The sequence below is a fragment of the Scyliorhinus canicula genome, chromosome 18, assembly GCF_902713615.1.
Source record: "Scyliorhinus canicula chromosome 18, sScyCan1.1, whole genome shotgun sequence".
NCBI lineage: Eukaryota > Metazoa > Chordata > Chondrichthyes > Carcharhiniformes > Scyliorhinidae > Scyliorhinus > Scyliorhinus canicula.
Window position 1 is genome coordinate 22470338 of NC_052163.1, and position 19109 is coordinate 22489446.

At 46.6% G+C, this 19109-nt stretch overlaps 1 protein-coding gene across 3 annotated transcripts in view; it reads right to left on the minus strand.

The window, feature by feature from the left end:
* Positions 1 to 19109, minus strand: part of LOC119953196 (transcription factor MafG) — a 57195-nt gene that overhangs the window by 34832 nt on the left and 3254 nt on the right. The window lies entirely within an intron of this gene.

The following is a 19109-nucleotide window of genomic DNA, read 5'->3' on the forward strand; positions in this document are numbered from 1 at the left end:
AAGTCTACAGTTCATTGTTTTGCCATTGTTTTCAGTGATGAACGTGTGGTTATTTCATACTGAGCATTTAAATCAGGTTCAAGAAATATTGTCAAATGAACACGTGCTGGCTCAGGAAAGACATCTGGAAAAAAAAAACGAAGGCCGTTTTAAGTTTGGGGCAGTGGGCTTGTGTCTGTGACTGAAAGTTGCTCAGCGGTTATCTGGTTATTTAACAAGAGACCACAGGCGCAGCATCATCACTTTCAATCAAGATATCATTCAAAGGAAGTAGAGCTCAGAATGGGTGGATCAGGTCTCGCCCAAGATGTCTTTGAACCCAGGAGTTGAACTCAATTCTTCAGGAAACAAAATAAACTGGCGCAAGGGCAAGTTTCAATGTCACTTTCTTCTACCATTGTTAAAACAGAGCTGGCCCTTATTTTCACAGAATTGTTATAGTGCAGTAGGAGGCCATTTGGCCCAGTGTGTCTGAACACCGGGTGTTCTGGCAGTCTGGCACCATTGGTGCATACGCGAACGAGCAAGATCCGATACTCATTTAAATTAAATGGTTTAAAATTACAGACGTTTGAAGCAGGGGAAGACATTCTGCAAAATTAACCTCGACTCTTACAATATTCTTCTTTCCCACAATGGTAGCTATGAAATCAGAAGATGCAGTCTATTCCAACAAGATCAATTCACCTTTAGTAAATTTAACAAATAAAAAACTAAATCACAGAATGCAATCTAGACTACAATGCTATAGGTCATTCTGAGGAGGCTACAGACTGCCCTGAAATGATTTTCTGCACAGTATCTCCATATTTGACAGCAGCTCTATTGTATCTAGGCCAAGGAGAAATTAACTGGGACAACGGCTTTCTCTCGATTCATATCAAGTGTGCAGGGAGTTGCGGAGCCCAGCAGAGCCCTTTGGTTCCCCTTCCCGGAGTCAGCCCTCTCGATTTCACTCTGCATAACAACCAGGTCCTGCATCCTAAAGTTATGCTACTGATTCTATTTTTTTTAAATGTTCTGAAGAAAATGTTCTTCTCAAATTAAAGAGACAAGGCTGCGGGAGGGGGAAAATGGAACGTTTGTCTATTTATACATATGTCCAAGAAAATGCACTGTGGTGAATGTATTCACCCAAGTATGAACTGTCTGTATAGTGCTGTGACCTATGACCTGGAAATGATGATACGGTCTACTTCCAGGTACTGTACTGGAACCCAGGTGGGCTCCGCCCTCACCGGGGCAATATATAGACCGGCCACCTGTGGGTGGCACTTATTTGTACAGCCGACACTGGTAGGCGAGTTCATGGATAATAAAGCCTAATGTTCACTCGTTCTCACGTTCTCACAGTGAATTGACGGTATAACATGCACCAAAAGGGGTAGCTACTTAACTTGCATAAACGGTGTTGCCATCTGTAGCCTCCACCCTGTTAGAGCCTGGCACTTGCTCCTTCTCACCCCAGGGGAATTTTCGACAAATAGCGTTAAAAAGCAATAACTCTTGATGGAAGCATCTTGTTTTATCATGATTCATATTTGTTGGCAGGGGAGTGAGGGGAGAAAGGATAGGAAAAGGAAGTAGTAACGGTTTCGCAGCTTGGAAACAAGTGTTAAGTCAGTCAGAAATAATAGGAGAGATTGCAGGACAGATTGACAGACACTCCGACTAACCGCGTTTTTCTAATGCAGGGGACACAACTGGTGCTAAAGTTTTATGCCACCCACTCACTGCCAACAGGTGCTCGAAGACTAATGCAAATTGCAATAAAAAGCAATTCACATGGCAAAGGTAATACACATACACCAGGGAATATCTTGTCCGTGAATCCATTTGGATCAATCACCTGTATTTTATTTACAGGGGGAGGCTGAACAACTACCAATTTTTTCTTGAAATCTGTTTCCCCCCCCCCCCCCCCCCCCCCAAATCACCTGGATTGGGGCGAGCAGCCAAGATGATGCTTCGCTCTCAGACCACCATTAATACCCCCTGAAGTCATGAATCAAGGACAACCCACATTATCCACAAAGCCTGGTCTGCTCTGAGTAACAAAGCAGTAAGGTTGTTCTTCCTCTCCAAACTTTGAAATGAAACCCTCAATACGCTTTTAAGGAAATGATATTTCCAACTAGAAAATAACCTATTCTTCTATTCAAATACACATAATTAAGACGTGGTTAATCACAGATGATTTTAGCATTTGCTGGATTTGTCCTTGCAGCTTTAAGATTTGTACTGCAGTGGGGAATAATGCAATGGTTAAAGTTGTTCATTCTCAGGGTGCTTTGGGTACAATTTAGCTGACATGTGCTTTCAGCTTCTGCTGAAAGTGCAGGATGCAAGATTCATGCCTGTTGATTTTTTTTTTTACCCGTTACCACATTGTGAACAAAGAATACTGAGATATACTTCAGATAAAGGAGACAGGACAATATGCCCAGGTTGAGCAATCACATGTTTAATCCCACCTCCCTCTGTACCCGCCCCTGGAAAAATAATTCTCCCAGTTCGCTTACAACGGCACTCCCAAAATATCTAGCCTGCGGCCCTCCCATTAACCATGTTGGCATTTCTGCAGTTGCTACGTTGCAACCACACCCTCTTCTCCACGTTGCAACCACACCCTCATCTCCACCTTGAACACCTTAGTTTCCATTGAAACCATTAATCTTCCACCTTGGGCATTGTCTTGGGGCAAGCTTGCCACCCCCCCCTACGGAGAAGGCCATCCTTAAATTCCTCCAAATCAGGCTTCTGGCCTGCCACGGTACCATAATGACTCTTATATCAGTCAGAATGTATATCTTATCCAACTGTGACCAAAACAAACTTCCACTCATCCTCCTCAACCTGGCTGCAGCCTTTAACCAGGCCATCCTCCTCCAGCGTCCCTCAATCAACTAACTGGGTAGAACTGCACATGCCCGGTTCCATTCTTATTTCGCCAGTCATAGGCAGAGAATTGCTGACAGTGACTTCTCTTCCCTCATTGGAGGACACCACTAGGTTCTATCCTTGGCACATTCCGATTTCTCATACATATTACCCCACCGTGGCATAATCTGAAACTCAATTAGGTTCCACACCCAAGTGGGCAGCACCCAGCTCTACCTCACCCCCCCCAGCTCACTCTTCAACCCCTCACATCTCCGGCTGCTTTTTCAACATCCCTCCTCGGCCCCATAATTCTCAGGCTGCTTGTTCAACATCCAATACTGGGTGAACAGACGTTTCCTCCAATTAAATATTGGGAAGACCAAAACCATTGTCTTCAGGCCTCGCCACAAACTATTTCCTATAAACACCATCTCTATCCCTCTCCTCATGTGGAAGGCGGCACAGTAGCACAGTGGTTAGCACTGTTGCTTCACAGCATCAGGGTCACAGGTTCGATTCCCGGCTTGTCTATGTGGAGCGTGCACGTTCTCCCAGTGTCTGCGTGGGTTTCCTCCGGGAGCTCTGGTTTCCTCCCACAGTCCCCGAAAACGTGCTGTTATGTAACTTGGACATTCTGAATTCTCCCTCAATGTACCCGAACAGGCGCCGGAATGTGGGGATTGTAGCAGAGTGTGCGACTAGGGGATTTTCACAGTAACTTCATTGCACTGACAATGCAAGCCTACTTGTGACACTAATAAAGATTATTATTATTGTGGCAATGCTCAGATGAAGTCCCTTTGAACATTTTTAAGTAATAAAAGGAGCTATATAAATGCAACTTGGTTTTAAAATGGTAAACAGATTACCAATCAGCAGAACTACCACAGTTCTGCAGGTCTTGTTCAAAGTAACACTGGCCATGCCATAACAAACCAGCCAGGTTTGAATGTACGACTAGAGTTCGATAAAGATCTTGATCTTTCCTTAATTTGTAGAGCTAGGATCAAAAGGATTGGACGTTTAAATCTTTGATCCAGAGGGGCAACTGAGTTCTTTTATTTTTAGGGATATCTGCTACTTAAGAAACATTGCATGCAAAGACTGAGCCAAACACAATTGAAGTATTATGTTGCAAACTATGTTTGGTCGTCAAGATTCTACAATTCTCTCACATGGCGAAAAAGCTCAAGAATGGGATTGTTGACTAGCACAGCAGTTCACATCCAGGAGAGAGATGGCAATACTATCATAAACCACGCACAAATCACAGCCCAAGCTCAAAGATCCAATGGAACAGTGCAATCGACAAGAAAAAGATGGCAATCACAAGAAACAAGCTAGCACCAACTCAGAGTATGTCAGTACAACACACTACGCATCAGTAGACACAAAATTAAGTCAGCAGACTAAAGCTAGTCATGTTCAGAATCTGGTGCAAGGGTCGAGAGGGTGCCTACACGGTGTGAAAATTAAAAAGCTCTCCATGGCTGAAACGGGACACCAGCAAAGTGCATACTGACTAGGATGCCTATACCTCTGTAAAAATAGGACATTGCAGCTTTGAGAAGTAGGTCAAGGTGCTTCTACATTTGAATATCAAAAGAGCACAGGCGACTCCTAAATATGCTTCCGATGAAAACACAGAAAATGGGATAAGTTTGCGTGAATGTAAGGGGAAGAAAATAAAGTCACATCGCAGGCTGCAGTATTAAATTTTGCACAGACTTCCAACGCATTTTTAAATAAACGAACAAGATCTCAATTAAATTGGAACAATAAGCTCTCGTGTAAGACAACGAATAGGAGAATGAGATAGATTGAGTGAGTGGACAAATATCTGGCAGGTGGAATGTAATGTGGGGAAATATGAAGTTGTTCAGTCTGGCAGGGAGAATTACTTAAACTGAGAACGACTGCAGAATTCCGAGGTCCAGCGGGATCGGGGTGATCCAGCGCACAATAGGTTGGGATTGGAAGGCCGAGGAGTGGCTTGATGAAAGTGTACAAGATTGAGTGGTCATGACGAGGTGGATTATAGAAAGGATGTTTCCTTCTGTGGAGGAGTCCAGAATTAGGGGCACTGCTTTAAAAGTAGGGGGTCGCCCTTTCCGGACAGAGATGAAGAGAATTCTTCTCAAGAGGGTGGCGTGACTTTGGATCTCTCTGCTTTAGAAGGTGTCGGGGGGTCACTGAAGATTTTTGTCAAGCAAAGGAATCTCAGGTGATCAGGAGTAGATGGGAATGTGGAATTCAAAGCACAAAGAGATCAATTGTGATCTTATTGAATGGTGGAGCAGGCTCAAGCGGCCGAATGGCCCACTTTGCTGTTCGTAATTAACAAAACCACGTGAAGGCATTTTCCCAGCCTCCTTGAAGCTTAGGGAAAAAAACTAATGATCTGAGTCAGGTTTTGAATGACATCAAACTAAAGCAGACACCGGTCCAAATGAGCTTCCACATTCACCAAAACTGCCAACTTGTGCACAAGTATGAGAAACGTTTGACTTTTTCTTTCAAAGCTTCAGCGAAAAGAACCAGTTCAATAGAAGCTTGGCGAGACCACACCTGGTATATTGTGTTCAGTTTTCATCTTCTTACCCAAAGGAACATGAAAATGAAAATCGCTTATTGTCACGAGTAGGCTTCAATGAAGCTACTGCGAAAAGCCCCTAGTCGCCACATTCCGGCGCCTGTCCGGGGAGGCTGGTACGGGAATCGAACCGTGCTGCTGGCCTGCTTTGTCTGCTTTAAAAGCCAGCGATTTAGCTCAGTGAGCTAAACCAGCCCCTGGTTTAGGACATACAGTGCAGAAGGAGGACATTCGGCCCACTTAAGCCCTCACTTCCACCCTATCAATAACCCCTCCTAACCTTTTTTGGACACTAAGGGCTATTTAGCATGGCCAATCCACCTAACCTGCACGTCTTTGGACTGTGTGAGAAAACCGGAGCACCCGGAGGAAACCCACGCAGACACGGGGAGGACTCCGCACAGGCAGTGACCCAGCAGGGAATCGAACCTGGGACCCTGGCGCTGTGAAGCCACAGTGCTGTCCACTATGCTACCATACTATACTGACCATAGAGAGAATGCAACAAAAGGTTCAGCAGACTAATTCCTGCGACAGCGGGATTGTCTTATGATTTGAGGAAATTGAGCCTATATTCTCCAGAAGTTAGAAGAATGAGTGATGATCACAAGCGAACAGAATTCTTAAGAGCTTGGATGCAGGAAGAATGGTTCCCCTGGTTTGGGGAGGGGGGGGTTCGTTTAGAATCAAGGGCCACAGTCTCAGAATAAGACACAGGCCATTTTGGACCAAGATGTGGAGGAAATCTTCAGTAAGGGAGGTTGATAAATCTTTGGAATTCTCTACCCCAGAGGCTGTGGAGGCTCAACCACCGAGTATCTTTAAAGCAGAAGTTGATAGATTTCCAGATACCAATGATATCAAGGGGTACAGGAATACTGCGGAAAGGTGGTGTGGAAGTAGAAGATCGGCCATCATCCAGTTAAATGGCAGAGCAGGATCTAGGGATAGAATGGCCTGTTCAATTTTGAGAGAAACTTTAAGTTGCATGTAAAAAGTGAATTATGATAATCTGGAATACATTGACCAAAAGAGTGGTGGAACCAGATTGAATAGTAACTTTCAAAAAGTGAACTGGATGTATACTAAAATGAAAATTTGTAGAGCAATGGGGTCAGATAGAGCAGGATTAAATAGATATCTCCTTGAGAAAGTGACAGGAGCAAAGAGGTCAAATAGTCCCCTTTTGATGTTGGAGAATTCCAGGAACTCACTGGATAGCAAGGTTACCATGAGCAAAACAGGTTGCTGAAAACCAAGGATACATAGGTACATGCAGCACTATCGTACCTCCCCTCCGAAGTAGAGCAAATTTGGTGGCTCCCATTCAGAGTTTCAAAGTTAACTTTTTCAATTGCAGGAAGGTGTGTTCCCGTTCATGTGAATGCTTGAGGAAAAGGGCCCAACCCCTTAACACTCCTTTAACCGTCTGATGTAACTACTGACGTGCAAAATCATTTGCCAACTGAAATGCAGTGGTCATACGAGTTAACTATGGCAACAAACCCTGACCACCAGTGTGAAGATTGTGCCAATTTTCATGAATGTATTGTAACGTTGTAAAAAAAATTGAAACCATTAGATCTCATTTATAGAGAATTAGACACCAACATAGACTATAGGCTCCATGAGTTAACTTGATAAGGTACTGTAGCCAACACCAACAATCTGTGTGAAAGGGACACCCTCATGATTAATATAACGGGGAGGGGGGGGGATCTCTTTCTTCAAACACCAGAGTCTGAAACTTCAGCTGCAAGGGGCTCCATGAAATCAACGGATGCGGGTCAAGAAGCTACCTGAAAGTAACGTAGCGTGGATCAGTATCAAATCTTTTCAAGTCATATTTGGAAGAAAAAACTATTCTCCAAATGAAATTTTCAAAATACCAAGATCTCTGGTGGCACAGTGGTTAGCACTGCTGCCTCACAGCTCCAGGGTCCCAGGTTCAATTCCGGATTCAGGTGACTGTATGCAATTTGCACATTCTCCCCGCGTCTGCGTGGGTTTCCTCCGGATGCTCCGGTTTCCTCCCACAGTCCAAAGCTGTGTAGGTTAGGTGGATTGGCCATGCTAAATTGTCCCTCAGTGTCCAAAAGATTAGGTGGGGTTACGGGCAAAGGGTGCTCATTCGGAGGGTCGATGCAGTCCCGATGGGCCCAATGGCCTCCTCTGCACTGTAGGAATTCTATGATTCTATCCAAATACTGGTGTGTGGTGATGTTGCAGCTTAAATTGTATCACACTGACAGAACGTTTCTAAGAACACTGTTGTTACAGCCACTCCATCTCAACCGTTCAAATCAAAATATTGCCAGAAACAAGTCAAGTAATTGCATTAGCCTTGTTTTGTATCACATTACAAAAGAGATAATCATGGGCATTTAACATTAAAATTGCTCATGAGGCTATGAAAAAAGACTTGGCCAGAAGTGTGGACAACAGAGTGAAAATATGCAGTACCTTCAGGAACCATATCCTCATTTCCTTCACGTTCACGGTGCACCAACAAACATCACTTCCTTTTCTGCTCTTCAGTTACTGAAGCAATAGCGTTACTCATAAATAAAATCTGATTACCAAGTTAATTAATTAAAGCAACGGGGGTATATTTACACAATTTGACTGAATATAATTTGCATTTATATAGCACCTTTCACAACCTCAGGACTTCACAGCAAGTGGAATATTTTTGAAATCTCGTCAACCTGCTGCGATGTAGGAAGTGATGGTGGTCAGCAAAATACCACAAGCAGCAAAGAGACAAATGACCAGATAATCTGTTTTAATGGTGATGTGGGCCGAGGGATAAATATTGGAAATTCCCTTCTCAAGGGACTATTTCAAAGAACAGCAAGTGCCCTGACCAATATTTATCCCTTGACCCGTGTTACCTCAACAGATTATTTGGTCATAATCGTAACACTGTTTGTGGGAGTCTGCTGTGCACAAATTGGATTGCCACATTTCCTACATGACCACAGTGAACGTACTTCAAAGTGCTTCACTGGCTATGAAGTGCTCATGCGCGCCCCTAGGTTGCGGAAGGCGTAACATAAATCAAAGTTCTTCCCTGTTTCTTGGTACCGTAGCTGCTTTTATACCCGCCAGACAGAGCAAGTATAGCCTGGCCGAATGCTTTTCCAAAATGGCACCGCCGACTCTACAGCCCTCCTCAGCACAACACAGAAGATTCAGCCTAGATTTTATGCTAAAGTTCTTTTTTTTTTTAAATTTAGAGTACCCAATTCATTTTTGCCAGTTAAGGGGCAATGTGGCCTGGCCAATCCACCTAGCCGGCACATCTTTGGGTTGTGGGGAGAAGCACACGCAAACTACGGGGAGAATGTGCAAACTCCACATGGCAGGGATCGAACCTGGGACCTCGGCATCGTGAGGCAGCAGGGTAACCCATTGTGCCACCGTGCTGCCCCTTATGTTCAAGTTCTTGACTGGGACAGTTAAAGGGAGCATTAAGGGATTAGGCCCTTGTCCTCAAGCATTCATGTGAAAGAATATAATCCAAAGACTCAGAGGGCATGATCTTCCCAAAAGGAAACAAAGTTCCCAAGTGAGCGCGTTTAGCCGCGTGTTTCCCGGCACTCGGAGTGGCGGGAAACACATGGCTACTCACCGTGACGAGCACGGTAGCACAAGTGGATAGCGCTTTGGCTTCACAGCGCCAGGGTCCCAGGTTTGATTCCCCGCTGGTTCATTGCCTGTGCGGAGTCTGCACGTTCGCCCCATATCTCCGTGGGTTTCCTCCGGGTGCTCCGGTTTCCTCCCACAGTCCGAAGATGTGGAGATGCCGGCGCTGGACTGGGGTGAGCACAGTAGGAAGTCTTACAACCCCAGGTTAAAGTCCAGCATGTTTGTTTCAAACACCAGCTTTCGGAGCGCTGCTCCTGGGAGCAGCATTCCGACAGCTAGTGTTTGAAACAAACATGTTGGACTTTAACCTGGGGTTGTAAGACTTCTTACAGTCCAAAGATGTGCAGGTTAGGTGGATTGGCCATGATAACTTGCCCTTCATGACCAAAAAGGTTAGGAGGGGTTATTGGGTTACAGGGAGAGCGTGGATATGAGGGCTTAAGTGGGTCGGTGCAGACTCGATGGGCCGAATAGCCTCCTTCTGCACTGTATGTTCTATGAACTATGAACTTTGAATTAGGGGCCGAAAGGGGGAAAACGTGTGGCCGAGGGCACACATTGCCCTGTTCTTTTAACAATGGGGGGCTCTGTTCGCCGGAACTCCCCGTTGTAGCGAGAGATCAAGACGCCAATTTTAAATGCCGTCTCGATCTCCAAGGCCCACAAAAAAATCCCCAACCTCCCCCCAACGTAACATGGGAGGGTCCCCCGGCACTCCCCCATGCACCTCCCAACGCTCACACAGAGCAACCCCGGCCCGATTGCACGCGTCTGCAGAAAATGTCTGCTTGGCACCTTGGCAGTGCCAGGCTGGCAGCCAGGTGGCACTGCTAGGGTGCCCAGGTGGTACCAGTAGTACCAGGGCATCATCCTGCCCAGAGGGCATGCAGCTCGGGGCCTCCAACCCCCTTGGAGACCCCCACAAGTGAAGCTCCGTCTGGTCTCCGTTTGTGGGGAACAGTACCAAACAGCACTCGCCTAAGCAAAGCGATTGAATCCCAAAGCCTCAGATACCTCGGAAATCTGCACACGAGAGTAAAGCTAAGTGCCTCGCTCTAATATGCAGATTTGCCAAAAACAGGTCCCGCCCATTGTGGGCGTGATTCCCCTTGCAATGTCTCACGTGATTGCGTTGAATCTCGCGAGGCATTGAGAGCCAGGTCGATCCCGGGAGCGGGGTCTCCTGGCTTTCACCGGCAACGCTGCACCGCAGCAAGATGCTTTTCCGGCTCAGCGTGGCGGGAAGATAGTACCCATAGCCTTGGCTCAACTGAATAATTAATTTTTAATGAAGAGAAGATGACACACACCTTCCAAAAGAAAGACATTTTGAAGGCAGTTAGTTGCATGATAAAATGCACCTGTACCAAAGGATGTGGCCCTCCCAAGGTTCCTGAACAATTACGAGAAGTGAAATCTCAGATCAGCTAACTGTAATGGCAACGTCTAGATTCTCAGTCCGACAGTCTTTTATGTATGGAAAGCAAAAACATCTGGAACCATTATCTGCCGTTTAAGATTTGCTCATCTTCCTTTAGCTTTGATGTGGAGATGCCGGCGTTGGACTGGGGTGAGCACAGTAAGAAGTCTTACAACACCAGGTTAAAGTCCAACAGGTTTGTTTCAAACACGAGCTTTCGGAGCACGGCTCCTTCTTCAGGTGACCTGAAGAAGGAGCCGTGCTCCGAAAGCTCGTGTTTGAAACAAACCTGTTGGACTTTAACCTGGTGTTGTAAGACTTCTTACTGTCCTTTAGCTTTGCAAGTGAACATAAATTGACATGGATTTGCACAGGGACTAGGAACAGGAGCAGGAGTATTTTGTACCTGCAAGGAGGGCGTGTCCACACCCAGCGGAGTGAAATAATTCAGATTTATTTCAGGAGCTTTAGGTACACCCCACTCGGCAATACCCAACCGAGGCTTTACACCGGAAATGTTCAAGTCGGTCTGCCCCCCTCAGCTGGGAGACGCATATTCCCCCAAGGATTCCGGGAATACAAGATCCCCGACGTCGTAAGTCTCGTACGGATAGAGGTTATGACAGGCCACGCAGCCCCTGTGTCGCCCGCCATTCAATGAGATCATGGCCGATCACTGACCTCCACATTACTTTCTCACCATGCATTGCAAATAAATCTAGAAATTACCGATAGTTAAGCAGTCACATTGCAAAGAATCATCCGAATCATCTGCAAAAAACAATAACTCAATTTTAACCAGGCTATGAAAAATAGACAGTCGCACTATACCCAGTAATCTAGATACAAATACCAGCAATGCACATCGCAGCAAACTAGTTTCTTGCACGCCTAAAAACACTGCTCTGTGAACACTACACATCTGCATCCTCAAAATGGTGCTGCCCTTTTCCTGGTCTTTAGGAAAGGTTCAATCCACACGAATGACCTCATCTTGAAAGTGCCAAATGCCAGGTGGGCTGGTACCATGACCCATTCGATTCAGGAGACAACAGTGCAGTAAGCAAATAGAAAGATGGGACAGGCTTCTGGTGGCAGCTATGAAGGAGTAAGTCGCACATTTGGTGGCTCCGGCTCGGGTCAGACTTTTGGACCTCTCCCCCCATTTTTCTACCGGACTGGAATTGTAAAACGGATGTTAGTGGCAATTGTTTACTGAATTCCTACTTTGGTGCATGGAGAGAAGGACAAGAAGTGTTCGTAAGGGCAGAAACAAAAAGATAGAGAAGGCTTGGGCTGTAGCTGCAGCAGAAGACAGTATGGCAGAGGTTCGGACCTCTGGCTTGTCGACCCAGCGGTCTATGGAGCAGCTGATGCAAATCATTCAGAAGGCTTTGCTACGCAGAAACGGGACTGCTTGGACCCGATAAAAGAGTCGATTGAGCGGTTGGAGCTTAGATTGGACGCCCAGGATTGGGCGATCCAGAAGGCGGGGAAGGCGCTGGCTGAGCAGGAGGAACATCAAACTGCGGTGGAGCTGGAGGTTGGTATGCTAAGGGACCAGCAGAAGCTCGAGAACCTAGAAAATAGGTCCTGCCGGCAGAACCTAAGAATTGTCGGGTAGACATGTTTGCGAAGCTGCTGGGGGGTGGGGCATTCTCCCCGCCCTTGGGAGGTGGATAGGGCTCACAGATCACTCGCGAGGAAGCGGCGAATGGGAGACCCCTCCGCCGTCACCCCCTCCGAGGGCAATGGTGGTGAGATTCCACAGGTTCTCGGATAAGGAGCTCATTCTACAGTGGGCTAAGCAGACACGGAGCTGTAAGTGGGACAACAGCATCCTGCCGGTTTACCAGGACCCGACTGTGGTGGTGGCCAGGAGAAGAGCGAGCTTCAACCAGATCAGGTCGATCCTTTTTAAGAAAAAGGTGAATTTTGGACTGTTATACCCAGCCCATCTCTGTGTCACGCATGAGGATCAGCACTTCTACTTCGAGTCGCCCGAGGACGCGTTGCACTTTGCGAAAAAGAAAGGGCTGGTGATGGATTGAGACCTTTTGAACTTGGCTGCAATGTTCATGTTTTTTGTTTTTTCTTTTTGTTTCTCTGTTTTTGTAAAAAAAGTTTCCCGTTTTGTGTTTCATGGAAGATATTTGTGATGCCGTTTGCACTGATTTGGAACCAGCGATAGAGCTGAGCGAGTTAAGGTTTTCATTTGCACTGTTGGGGGGTGGAGGGGTGCTTGTTTTGATCGTAGTATTTTTCGGTTGGGCAGTTGTGTGGGGATTGTTTGTATGAGCGGGGGGGGGGGGGGTGAATGTTCTGCTGACGAGGGAGGGACTTGGGCTGAGGGATAGAGAGGAGGGTGGGGGGCTTCCTGGGGATGGACCGGTGGAGATGCGAAGCACGGGTTGGAGGCGGGCCTGAAAAAGAGGATGGCTGACCGACGGAGGGGGGGGGGGGGGGGGGGGGGGGGGGGGGGGGGAGGGGGGGGGGGAGGGTGGTGGGGGGGGGGGGGGGACAATGAGCCCCACAACTAGGCTGATCACCTGGAATGTTCGAGGGTTAAATGGGCTGGCCAAAAGGGCACGTGTGTTCGCGCATCTGAAGGGATTGATGGCGGACGGGATAATGTTGCAGGAGACGCAGCTTAGAGTTACAGACAACGTTAGACTGAGGAAAGGCTGGGTCAGTCAGGTCTTTCACTTGGGACTAGATTCCAAGACTAGAGGGGTCGCGATCCTGATCAATAAGCGGGTGGTGTTTGAAGCAGGTAGAATAGTCTTGGATTTGGGAGGTCGGTACATTATGGTCAGTGGGGAACTGGAGGGGGTGCAGGTGGTATTAGTAAATGTGCATGCGCCAAATTGGGATGATGTGAAGTTTATAAAGAGGATGCTGGGGAAGATACCGGACCTGGACTCACACAGGTTGGTCATGGGAGGGGATTTCAACACAGTTATGGACCCTGGCTTGGACTGGTCTAGCTCGAAAATGGGCAGGATGCCAGCATGGCAAAGGAACTAAGAGGGTTCATGGAGCTGATTTTGGGGGGAGGGGGGGGGGGGGGGGGGAGGGCGGGTGGTGAAGGAGAGAGGAGAGTGGATCCATGAAGATTTGGGCAGCCGAGGATGATGAAGTTCTCCTTCTACTCACATGTGCATAAAGTGTATTCCGGATTGATTTCTTTATTTTGAGCAGGGCCTTGCTGGCTGGGGTACTCGGCGATCACAATCTCAGACCATGCTCTGCACTGGGTTGACCTGCAGGTTAGTAAAGACAGTAACCAGCACCTGTACTGGAGGTTGGATATGGGACTTTTGGCAGATGAAGGGGTGTGCAAGCGGCTGAGGAAATGTATTCAGAGCTACCTGCAGGTTAATGACACGGGGAAAATTTCAGCAGCAGTGGTGTGGGAAGCACTGAAGGCGGTGGTCAGGGGGGAGCTGATCTCGATCCGGGCCCATAGGGAGAAGGTGGATAGGGCGGAGACGGACCGACTGGTAAAAGGACTTACTACAGATCAATAGGAGGTATGCGGAGACACCAGAGACAGGGCTTTTAAAGGAATAGCGGCGGTTACAGGCGGAGTTTAGCTTGCTGACCACAGGGAGGTCGGTGGAGCAGCTGAGAAAGGCAAGGGGGGGGGGGGGGGGGCTATCTGTGAGCATGGAGGATTTGGGCGGGGCTGTATTGACTGGGTCAGGCTCCTGTGGCAAGTGTACGGATGAATAGGACAACATCGGACTTTTTTTAGACTGGACCGGGGGAAGAGACAGGGATGCCCCCTCTCCCCACTGTTGTTTGCGCTGGCTATAGAGCCGGAGGGTGGTGGGGGGGGGGAAAACAGGGTTTCACTCTATGTGGATGATCTGCTTCTTCTGTACGTTTTGGTCCCAATGGAGGGGATGGAAGAAATCATGAGGACTCTAGGGGAATTTGGCCGATTTTCGGGGTATAAAAAGAGTGAGATGTTTGTGGTCCAGGCGAGGGGACAGGAGAGCTCCCGTTTAGGTTAGTAAAGGGAAGCTTTAGGTACCTAGGCAACCAAGTGGCACGGGAATGGGACCGGCTGCATAAATTGAATCTGGCCCGGCTGGTGGACCAAATGAAGGACGATTTTCGGAGATGGGATGCGCTTCCCTTGTCTCTGGCTGGGAGGGTGCAAACGGTGAAGATGACGGTCTTCCCGAGATTCCTATTCGTATTTCAGTGTCTCCCCATCTTTACTCCGTGGTCTTTTTTTTTTTAAATAAACAATTTTATTGAGGTAGTTTTTGGCTTTATAAACAGTTACAGACATCATCAGAAAGGAAGCAAAAAAGGCAAAAATGTGCAAACATCCACGTACTTTCAATACTTCCATCGTACCGTATTGCACAAGCCCGCTCCCCTCCCACCCGTACTTGTGGTCTTTTTTTAAGCAGGTCAACAGAGTGATCACGGACTTGGGCTGGGTGGGCAAGACCCCGTGAGTAAGCAAGGTAATGCTTGAGCGGAGTCGGGGAGAGGGCGGGCTAGCGCTGCCAGATTTTAGCAACTATTACTGGGCGGCTAATATAGCCATGATCAGCAAGTGGGTGTTGTGGGAGGGGTCGGCATGGGTGCGCATGGAGGCGGCTTCATGCAAGGACACCAGTTTGGGGGCGTTGGTAACTGCGCCTCTGCCGTTCCCGTCAGCACGGTACCCCACCAGTCCAGTGGTGGTGGCGGCTCTGAGAGTTTGGGGGCCATGTGGGAACATCGGTCTGGGCCCCAAATTATGATAATTACGGGTTTGCCCCGGGGAGTATGAACGGGGGGTTACTGTTATGGTGGAGAGCAGGGATTGAGAGGATGGGGGTATGTATATAGAGGGGAGCTTTCCGGGTACGAGGGTGCAGGAGGAGAAGTTTGAGTTGGCGAGGGGAAACAAATTCAGGTATCTGCAGGTGCGGGACTTCCTTCGTAAACAGGTGTCAACCTTCCCGTTCCTACCGCTAAGGGGGATTCAGGACAGGGTAGTTTCCAGAGAGTGGGTAGGAGAAGTGCAACATGTGCCAGGCTCAGCCTGATACAATTCAAGGTTGTTCACCGGGCTCATATGGCAGTGGCTCAGATGAGCAGATTCTTTGGGGTGGAGGACAGGTGCACAAAATGTGCAGGAGGAGCGGCGAACCATGTCCACATGTTTTGGATATGTCCGAAGCTTAGGGGATTTTGGCAGGGGTTTGCCGATGTCATGCCCACGGTGTTAAAAACAAGGGTGGCACCGAGTCCAGAGGTGGCAATTTGTGGGGTGTTGGAAGACCCAGGAATCCAGGAGGAGAAAGAGGCAGACGTTCTGGCCTTTGCTTCCCTGGTAGCCCGGAGACGGATACTATTAGCTTGGAGGGATTCAAAGCCCCCGAAGTCGTTGACCTGGCTATCGGACATGGCTAGCTTTCTCTGTTTGGAGAAAATCAATTTCGCCTTGAGAGTGTCACTGTTAGGGTTCACCCGGAGGTGGCAACCGTTCGTCAACTTCTTTGCGGAAAATTAATCGTTCGCAGGCGGGGTGGGGGGGGAAAGTAGTTTAGATTAGAGTAGGGGGTGAATAAGGGTGAGACCTGTCCGAGAGGTAAATGGCTTTCGCACTATGTTTATGGTTTCATGTATATTGTTTATTTTGTTGTTGTCACTCTACCAAAAATACCTCAATAAAATCTTTATTAAAAAAAAGTAAGATGGGACAGGATAGAGCTGCATATTTGTGTAAAGGGCCAAGGCATTCTGGTGTACATATACCAACATTATCACATTCCAAAACCATTCATTCTTTTAGTGTAGATTACAGCACGATGCCCGATTGAGGGAGTAAGGCCGAGATGGTATTTGTTCAATTGTGCAATCCTGGTGAATCAGCAACTTCGCCTCATGAAAGTGATTATATTTGCCATTTACTGTTCCAATACCACGCAAACAGAACCCATTTTCCTCCTTTGCAAAACCAACTTGAAAGCACAGTTGAGATTAAAAGTATATTCCCAGCACAAATGCAAAATAAAATACCATTTGCCCTCATAGCGCACAAAGTTTAAGAAGGCAAGGAATCTAGCCTCTGTGGTTCTTCATCCAACCACAAGTAAGCAAAGACAGCCAAATGACTCCCTTCCCTGCTGTAGGAGAATGTTTGCCTCTCTGTCTCTCCACGTGTCTCTCCACAGCTGAGATTATGTGTGTGTGCACGTGTGTGTGTGCACGTGTGTGTGTGCACGTGTGTGTGTGTGGGGGGGTTATTGTAGATGCCGAATTATACAACTCGACACCTTTGGGGAAAACGCTAGAAAAAAATTACTAGGAAGTGTATTTCAATCTAAACCTACTCAACCAACACTCTCCAGTTACAGAAAAAAAAATCCATAATAAACAGCCACCAACCCCACTACAAACACACTTCCATTTTACTTCAGTACTCATTTTTCAACCCTGGACTTTCCCAGTGCTCCACAGCTTCCCATGGTGTGCCAATTTCTGACTTGGAAATATGGTAATGTTCGACAGCTGAAACCAAGAGGGGGCGGTTGGCACATCCAGTGCCAGTCCCAATGAGAAAAGGATGGCAGCTCTGATGGTACGAGAGAAAAGGTCTGTCTGACATTGTACTATGTCGGGACAGAAAACTACCAGTGGGGCAGGGTCGCCAGAGTGGGAAGAGAAGTCGAAAGCATTTTCCTGACCCATCGAACAGCAAGGAATAAAGCAGGAATAAAGCCATACAGATAGTATTCAGCAACTTCAACCCTCCATTATCAGTTTTTAAATGTGAAATGAAATTCCAGGTTCACGATAGACCTTTCAGAAACTGTTTTTTAAGCAATTAAAACAGAAAGAAAGATCAAAAGCTTTGGAGGAAAAATTGCCATTGAGCATGTCTCAGTACACACACACACACACACACACACACAGAGTGAATACTGAAGGAGTTACACGAGGACTCAGCATAAATTAGAGTGCAGGCCGGAGAGTGAAATGCACATTTTTGGAATTCCAGACACAGCATCTACATTTCAAATCCAGGTAAAATAAATAGCAACGACAGCTTTTTTTTTTTAAAAAAGAAGAGCTGGAGGGCAACAGGAACCAGAAAAAGAGAACCAGCAGGCTGGGGAAATCCAGAAAACAAATGAACACACTGAAGAGGAAGTCAAAATTCAACCCCCCACCACCCCCACACAAACCACCATTCCCCACCCCCTGACAAAAAGCAAGCAGCAAAACTAAACATGTGCTATTTTTGCATATGTAGTTGTATCTGTAGCACAAATGTGCAAAACCTCAGAACAGAATTGCTATCAGCTGCTCAGGAAGGAAGGGCAAAGAGGCAGTTATCAATGACACACACACACACACACACACGTCGAAGTCTTGCACAGTGAACGTCAACAGCAACAAGTGGATTTTATTTTATAGACACCAATCTTTTCAGACCCTTTTGCACTGCTTGTTCTAATTTGGAGCTCAACTGTCCAAAGGAATCAAGCCAAGGGTTTAAGCGCTTCAGTAGACAACACTTTATGCAAACAAATTTTTTTATTTTTTTTTAAATAAAAAGCAGCTACAGGTGTTGGAAATCAGAAATAAAGAAAATGCTAGGAATTCGCCGCAGGTCAATCAGCATCTGTGGAGAGAGCAGATGGGTTAACCTTTCACGTTTGGACTCTCCAGTTCTGAGAAAGCATCTACAGCTGAAATATTAAACTCTGTTCTTGTCACAGATCCTGACTGATCCGTTGAGCACTTCATTGTTTCAACTTTTAAACACAAGATCATCAATATAGCATTACAGGACACACAGCTTGATTTCCAAATTGCAAGGATACTTCCAAAACAATATTTTTGACAAGATCAGTAGATTTATGAAAGCATATTTATTTATTCACGTAACACATGGAATTTTGACTAATTACCCATCAGATCAAAGCATCGGATGTTAATGAGGAGACTTATTTCTAACAACCTCTCCAAAACTGTTCATCTTTAAAGATGCAAGTTCACGATGCCCAGAATGTGTTTTGTTTTTAAAACTCTGCTCAGTGGCTGCATCCCTGTTTCCCCATTTTCAGTAGAGCTGAAACTTAAATAGCTTTCACTGTAACAATTTCTTACGAGCTCTGTTTGAACAGAAACCTGGTTCACCAGGACCAGTGTTCAAACACAACACTTAAAAGCCACATTGTATTGAAATGGTAAAAATGAGAAGGTTAATGGCCATAACAGCACATCCCTAAACTACCAACTCTCTTCTTAGACTTCAAACAGAACTCCAGAATCTACCCATTGCTTAAATTGTCTCCTGGGAGGTTCCAACAACTTGTCGCTCTTTATTTTGTTTTTAAAGTTCACGCCGATCAAATATATCATTGTATGAAGGAAGGCCCTTCCATCACAAGAAAAAGCTTCGCTCACTATAACCGCTAGCATCTCAGTCACCAGATTTCATCAATGCCATTGCAATTAGTCCTCCACAGAAATTGCATCCCTTGTCCTTGCAATTTTTTTCTCCTCCCTACAATGTCTGCTGTACAGGCTTTGACTCCAACC